Here is a 7315-nt window from a genome sequence, read left to right on the forward strand (position 1 = left end):
CAGAGCGGCTGGGCCCGTGAGCCGTGGCCGCTGAGCCTGTGCGTCCGGAGCCTGTGCTCCGCAACGGGAGAGGCCACAACAGTGAGAGGCCCGCGTACCACAAAAAGAGGAAAAAGAAAAAAAAAAAAGATTATCTGGCCCAAAATGTCGACAGAGTCAAGGTTGAGAAATTCTATTCTAGATCATGCCCTTAAAAGGAATGTACATGACTTTCTCCAGTCCCTTCTTCCTGTCCTCCAGGCTATGAGTTGAGGAAAATTGGAGCAATGTCCTTGGACCTAGAAATAGAAACCAGAAGCTTGGAGACGGCAGAGACACCATGGCAGCCTACCTCCATTACTACCACGAAAAAGAAACAGCCTCTTTTGTTTAAGCCATTGTATTTTGGGGGTCCTTTTGTTATAGCAGCTTAGCCCATACCCTAACTGATACAATGGATTTTTAAGAGGGCAGTGACCCAGACCGTCTGAAATGACTTACACAGTCATTTAGGGCCAGACTGTGTCCTCTGGCCCATACTCCCAGACCACTATCTGGTGCTCGTCTGGTATGGTCTCTAATCCCAGGATAAGTAGGGTTTCGATTTAGTATAATTTCATGTAATTCCGTTTCTCCCATCCCCGCACCCCACCTCGCCTTTCTTGCTGTAATACCCTGTAGTAAGCAGAATAACGCCTCCCTAAACATGTCTATGTCCTAATCTCCAAAACCTGTGAATGTTAATGTTACAAGGCACAGGGAAATTAAGGTTGCTAATCAGCTAAGGAGGGTATCCTGGATTTTTCAGGTGAGTGCAATGTTATCACAAAGGTCCTTAAAGTAAAAGGGGGAGGCAGAGAGGCAAAGATGGAGTGATGCAGTGTGGGAAGGACTCCACTGCCCACTGCTGGCTTTGAAGATGAAGCGGGGGCCACAAGCCACGGAATGTGGCAGCCTCTAGAAGCTGGACTAGGAAAGGAAATGGATTCTCCCCTAGAGCCTCCAGAAGGAACACAGCCCTACTGATATTTGATTTTAGCCCAAAGAGACCCATGTAGGACATCTAACCTCCAGAACTGTAAGATAATAAATTTATGTTGTTTTAAGCACCAAGTGTGTGATAGTTTATTAAGCAGCCACTGGAAACAAATATTCACCTTTCTTCCTTTCTCCTTCTTCCCTCTCTTTCTTTCCAGTCTAGCTTCTACTTAATCTCTGTAAGAGTCTGAGCCAGTGTGGCAAACAGACCAAGGCCCAAGCTGGTCAACTTCTGGGGCCTCCTGGAAAGCTCTTAAGAGCAGGATAGAATGAACACCTGGGAGAAGAGTCTGGTCATGCTAACCCAGAGCGTGGTCTGGGTTCAGCAATTTATGGATTCAGGACTAATTCCCTTTATGACTTGCTTTCAGAAACATACATTTCATCCGCACCCAAGATCCTGCAGTAAGTAGCCCAGTCCTACTCTTTATGAAACCCAGGTTATCACTGGATTATCTGCAGTTCCAAAGGTGTCTCTGCCCAAAGCCAGGGACCACTAGGTGACAGTCATACTAAATGGAGGTGGAATTACCCAAATCTCTAATTCCAAAGTGTTTAGCTTTGGAGCACAAAAAGTTAAACACCTTCTTGCAACACATAGTAAACATGTCAGTGTGTTTAACATGTTAACCGTCCTCTGTTCTCCTGCCCAAGTATTTAGAAAAGAAACAGGTTATGATGTTTAACTAGTGAATGGATATATGTGCTCATAGCAGCTAACACTTTTTAAACACTTGGGGATGCTTAAAATTATGATGTGTTTAAGATTTGAACACATTTGCTTTTCTACACTCTTAATCCAATGAGTGTTGACTACACTTTTTTTTCCTGAACAGCAAGGTTTGTCCACCTTGCAAAGGCCAGTCTGCAATAAGTTCCCAGAGCTGTAAATTGCACTGTTGTTGGTGTTTTTGTTTGGGGGAGTTTTGTGTTTTTGTTTGTTTTTCAACATTTTCTTTCATACATGGACCTCCTCACCAGGAGAGTGTAAATGATAGTCATTCTTTGGAGGATGTCTGGAGTCCTATTCTATTAGAGAATCTAAAGGATTTTAGTGGAATCAACACGGAAGCTCTACCAATCTCACTATAATTTCAGAAAATAAAAACCAAAGAGGCTCCAGGTCCTGCCCAGGCCACACAGAAGTGTGTGGAGGGCCTGGGGGTTAAGCCAGACCTCCAGGTGCCACCTGGGGCTCTACTTGTCTTCTCCACCGAGCCTGCCCAAACCAGTAGCTGGAAAAGGCATTAAATCCTCCTGCTCCCTTCCAAGTGTGGGCTCACAGTACGTAATCGTGGAGAGGGTTGTTTGGGGTGGTTGTCGGTCTGCTTTCCTCTGTTGCACTGTGACCTCTCTACCCGAGGCCTCCATCCTTTCTCGCTTGATGTCTCCGGTGATCTCCCCATCCACTCGTGTCCACCCATTTCTCCATACCTCACTTCCCACCACAGCCCCTGCTGGATGTGGCCTTTAAATGGCCCCTCAGACACCCTGCCCTGACCAGCCTTGTTTCTTGCCAGTGTCTCTCTCCCTCTCTATGCTTCAGCCACCCTGGCCTTCTTTTCATCCTCGCTACTTCCTGCCCCAGGGCCTTTAAATATTCCCTCCTCCATGATGAAAGCCATTCTTTTCTAGGTCTTCTTCAACTAGATAACTGTTTTAAACAGCAGCGTCTCAGGAAAGGTCTTCACGACTACGCACAGCCCCTCAAGTCTAGGCAGACACCCCTTCTCTATGCCATCCCAGCACTCTTTGTCCCTCTAGCATGTAATTACCATGTACTTAGTTTGGCCTTCCCCCATTGGTCTAAGCCTCTCATGAGGGCAGGGTGTGCCACTGTCTTTTCACCAGTGTATCACCAGCACCCAAGGCCAGACACAAAGTCAGCGCCTAATGAATATTTGTCGAATGGCCAGTGGGACTTCCGGCTCTTCAGCTAATCTTGGGGTCAAGGAAAGAAAGACTGCACTGTGAGTCGGGGGCTGTGAGCATAGTTTCTGACCTGGTGCAAGCTACTTAATTTATTTGATTCTCAGCCTATCTGCACGCTGGATGGGGAATCCGCTCAATTCAGCACATGTTTTTGGAGCTGGCACAATGTTTAAGGACCCTGCCAGGCTCTCTTGGTGCCTGCAGAGATGAAAACCACAAGGGGCTTGCCTTCCTTGCCCTCAAAGAGCTTGTAGTTTAGTGTGCAAAATTAGACTTCTACATAAATAACCACAATAGAAGGCAAATTTGATAAAGCTTCAAGATAATTTGAAAGGACTACGGAAAGCACAGAAGAACCCACTTGTAAGTGACAGACTAAGAAGGCCTTGTGGAGGAAAGGACATTTGGGCAAACTTATGAACAGGTAGGACTCCAACAGGCCAAAAGGTGGGGGAAATAAGAGGGAGTCTTCTAATCACATCAGTGACATTAAAGGCCCAGAGATGGAGAAGCCTGGGACATGCTTCAGGAATGTCTAGGATCCAGCCTGGCTGCCACGTAAGACACAGAACAGGAAGTGAAACTGGAGAGGTAGATTGGAGTCATGCATAGTAAGAGATCTTGAAATGCCGCTCAGGAGTTTCAGAATAGACTCATAAGGCAGTAGGGAGTGCTGGAGGGCTGTGAGCAGGGGAGTGACCAGTGAGAGCTACACGTAGGGTGGTTAATCCAGCTACAAGGACTGGGCTGGGACGATCACTTGGGAGACAATTACAATTGTTCAGGAGAGAAGGGAGAAGGCAGATGGCAGTGAGAAAGGCAGTAAGAGAAGGCAGGTGAAATCAGAGGCCAAAGATAGCAAAGATAGAAGCAGAGGGATTTAGGAGCTGATTGGATATGCAGTCAAGGAAGAGAGTGAAACCCAACAAGGAGGTCAAGATTTCAAGCCTGGACCATCAGGAACATGACGCTGCAACGAACAAAAACAAAACACAGGAGTAAGAGAGGTAGGTGGGGATCAGACAGCATGTTTCAGAAATGTTCACTGTGAGTCCCTGATGAAGCTGCCTGGTAAAAACACTGCAGGCAGCGAGAAATGCAGGGCTTGAAACTGGAATGTGGATTAATACCTTCCCAGCCTGGCCACAGGGCTACTGGGAAAATCAAAAGAGATGGTGGGACAGAAGGCACTCTGGGACGTACAAGTCACTCTGGATGTGTAAGGCATGATGGTTTGTATTTTTATTACTGGTACAGAATACATCTCTAAATATCTCAGAAGTAAAGATGGGGAAACTACGTCTGGCCTCTCTCTCTCCCTGGAGATTAGAAACCTAAAATTGTTCCCTGAGTGTTAAAATCCACCCATAAAGAAGCAGCCTGGAGGTCCTTGAGAAAGACATATGGGTTCAGGGCCAGCAGACAGTGGGAAAGGGGCTGAGTTATCCTTCGGGACATGGTAAGGGAGAGCACGAGGCACCACTGGCTTTACCCAACCAGGCACTATCTAGGGATGCAGGGGCAGAAGCATTTCTATTTCCTTGGAAGACTTATCCCAGGCAGCACATAGTTCTCAGACCTAAGTATTCAATCAATCCATCAACGTTACTGATACCCGGATTCTGTCACCAGCAAACCTCATTAACAATTCCCAGGAAACAGAAATAGAATCTGGGTAATAAAATAAAGTCTGACCTTCTTTGCCTTTCCTTCGTGCTTAGTCTAGTTTCACTTGTTCACAGGGTGCTGTGGACAGAGGCCTTGACCCCGGCGCTTCAGACTGGAGTTCCGGTGCAACGTGGCTGTGCTGACACCTCAGCTGGGGGACCGTGTGCAGAAGCTGCCCGGGACACTCAATTCAACATGGCGGCGATGGGCCGTGAGCAGAGGCCCTGCGCCCGGCACTGGAGCTGGAGCGTGAGCAGCACAGCTCCGCCCACCCCGGAAGAACTCGGCCCCCTCCCCTCCCTGGGGCCGAGATCCCTATAAAGCAGCCCCGCCCACAGCCTGATGGGAGAGTCTGTGCTTTAGAGGTCTGTGCTCTAGAGGTCCCCAGCCCCCGGCGGGGGGCCTGTTAGGACCGGGGACGCACAGCAGGAGGTGAGCGGCGGGTGAGCAAGCGAGCGAAGCTTCATCTGCCACTCCCCACGCTCGCATGACCGCCTGAACCCCTCCCCCACCCCACCGCCGGTCCGTGGAAAAATTGTCTTCCATGAAACCGGTCCCTGGGGCCAAAACAGGTTGGGGACCGCTGCTCTAGAGCATGAGCTCGCACCTCTTCATCCTCTGATCAAAGAATAAAGCTTCCCTTTGCTTCTGAACTGAGCTTGGTCTCATTCTATTGGCTCAAATGACACCAGGCAGGAGGACCTTTGTCTGGGTCCGACTGGAAAGGGTCCGTAATAATTCTGTTCCCAGAGATTCAGATTTAATTTGGGGTATGGCCTGGATATTGAGGGTTTTTTTTAAGTTCTCTAAATAATTCCAATGTGTAGCCAAGTTTGAAATATATTGCTTAGTGCCTTAGGTGATCTCAAATTGTACAAACAACCTTCTCATTTCAACCTGACCTCTCCTGTGATTTGCCAACAGGGAAAGAATATGTGAGCTGGAAGACCTGGGCAGCTTAAACCTCACACCCATCAGAAGGGCAATTATCAAAAAGACAACAAATAACAAGTATTGGCAAGGATGTAGAGAAAAGGGAAGCTTTGAACACTGTTGGTGGGACTGCAAATTGGTGCAGCCACTATGAAGAGTCCTCAAAAAATTAAAAATAGAACTACCACACAATCCAGCAATTCCACTCCTCAATATTTGTCCAAAGAAAATTAAAACACTAATTTGAAGATATATGCACCTCTATGCTCATTGCAGCATTTTTCACAATAGCTAAGATATGGAAGCAACCTAAGTGCCCACTGATAGATAAATGGATAAAGAAGATGTGGCATACTGTATATAATGGAATATTACTCAGTCATAAAAAAGGATGAAATCTTGCCATTTGTGACAACATGGATGGACCTAGAGGGTATTATGCTAAGTGAAGTAAGTCAGACAGAGAAAGAAAAACACCATATAATTTCACTTACATGTGGAATCTAAAAAACAAAACAAATGAGCAAACATAACAGAAACAGAATCATAGATACAGAGAACAAACAGGTGGTTGCCAGAGGGGTGAGGGGTGAGGGCAGGAAAGAAATAGGTGAGGGAGGTTAAGAAACTTCCAGTTGCAAAATAAATGAGTTGTGGGTATGAAATGTACAGTGTGGGGCATATAGTCAATAACTGTGTAATATCTTCGTGTGGTGACAGAACAATCAATCATGGTGATTGTTTTGAAATGTATAGAAATACTGATTCACTATATTGTGTGCCAGGAACTAACATCGTGTTGTAGGTTAATTATACTTAAAAAACCAACCAACTAAACAAACAAACAAACTCATAGAAAAAGAGATCAGATTTGTGGTTACCAGAGGTGGGGGGTGGGGAGAGAGGGAATTAGATGAAGGCAGTCAAAGATACAAACTTCCAGTTAAGATATTTAAGCACTAGGGATGTAATGTACAACATGATAAATATGATTAACACTGCTGTTCGTTATGTATGAAAGTTGGAAAGAGAGTAAATCCTAAAAGTTCTCATCATAAGGAAAAAATTTGTTTTTCTATTTCTTTAATGTTCTATCTGTGTGAGATGATGGATGTTCACTAAATTGACTGTGGTGATCATTTCACGATGTATATAAGTCAAATCATTATGTTGTACCTTAAACTTATACAGTGCTATATACCAATTATATCTCAATAAAACTGTAAGAAAAATTTTAAGTAAGGTTTGGAAAATTTTTAAAAAAATCAATATAGAATTATTTCAGACCTTGAATGAGCCATAACATTTTTTTTCTGCTTGTCTCTTTTATTTATTTAATTTTTTAAAACATCTTTATTGGAGTATAATTGCTTTACATTGTTGTGTTAGTTGCTGCTGTATAACAAAGTGAATCAGCTATACGTATACGTACATCCCCACTTTGATGGCTTTGGAGCAGTCTCTCATTTCCCAGTTTTCTCGTCACTTGCAAATGGGTAGCATTAGCCCCTCACACTCACTGAAGTCTGAGGCAAACTCCAGATAGAATTATAAACCTGTGTTCAAAATATGATGTAAATGTCTTTCTCCCTGGGCTTTCCATTTTTTTCCCGTGATTCCTTTGGAGTCTGGGTGTGGAAGGCTGGTTCCCTGCAGGTGGTCTCCCAGAGAGGGAGATGGCCTTCTGTAGAGCCCTGTGGTTCCTCTGCAGTTTTCTGAGCCAGGGAACTTCTTAGGAGGTATATTAAAACGTTTAAATTTTAGA

At 45.2% G+C, this 7315-nt stretch overlaps 1 long non-coding RNA gene across 1 annotated transcript; it reads left to right on the forward strand.

Moving 5' to 3' along the window:
* Positions 1 to 3547: 3547 nt before the first annotated feature.
* Positions 3548 to 6765, forward strand: LOC129392644 (uncharacterized). Its single transcript, XR_008618895.1, has 3 exons — positions 3548 to 3956; positions 4692 to 5344; positions 5542 to 6765. It is a non-coding gene; the product is annotated as an uncharacterized lncRNA (long non-coding RNA).
* Positions 6766 to 7315: the final 550 nt, after the last annotated feature.

Source organism: Physeter macrocephalus, chromosome 12 (genome assembly GCF_002837175.3).
Source record: "Physeter macrocephalus isolate SW-GA chromosome 12, ASM283717v5, whole genome shotgun sequence".
Classification (NCBI taxonomy): Eukaryota; Metazoa; Chordata; class Mammalia; order Artiodactyla; family Physeteridae; genus Physeter; species Physeter macrocephalus.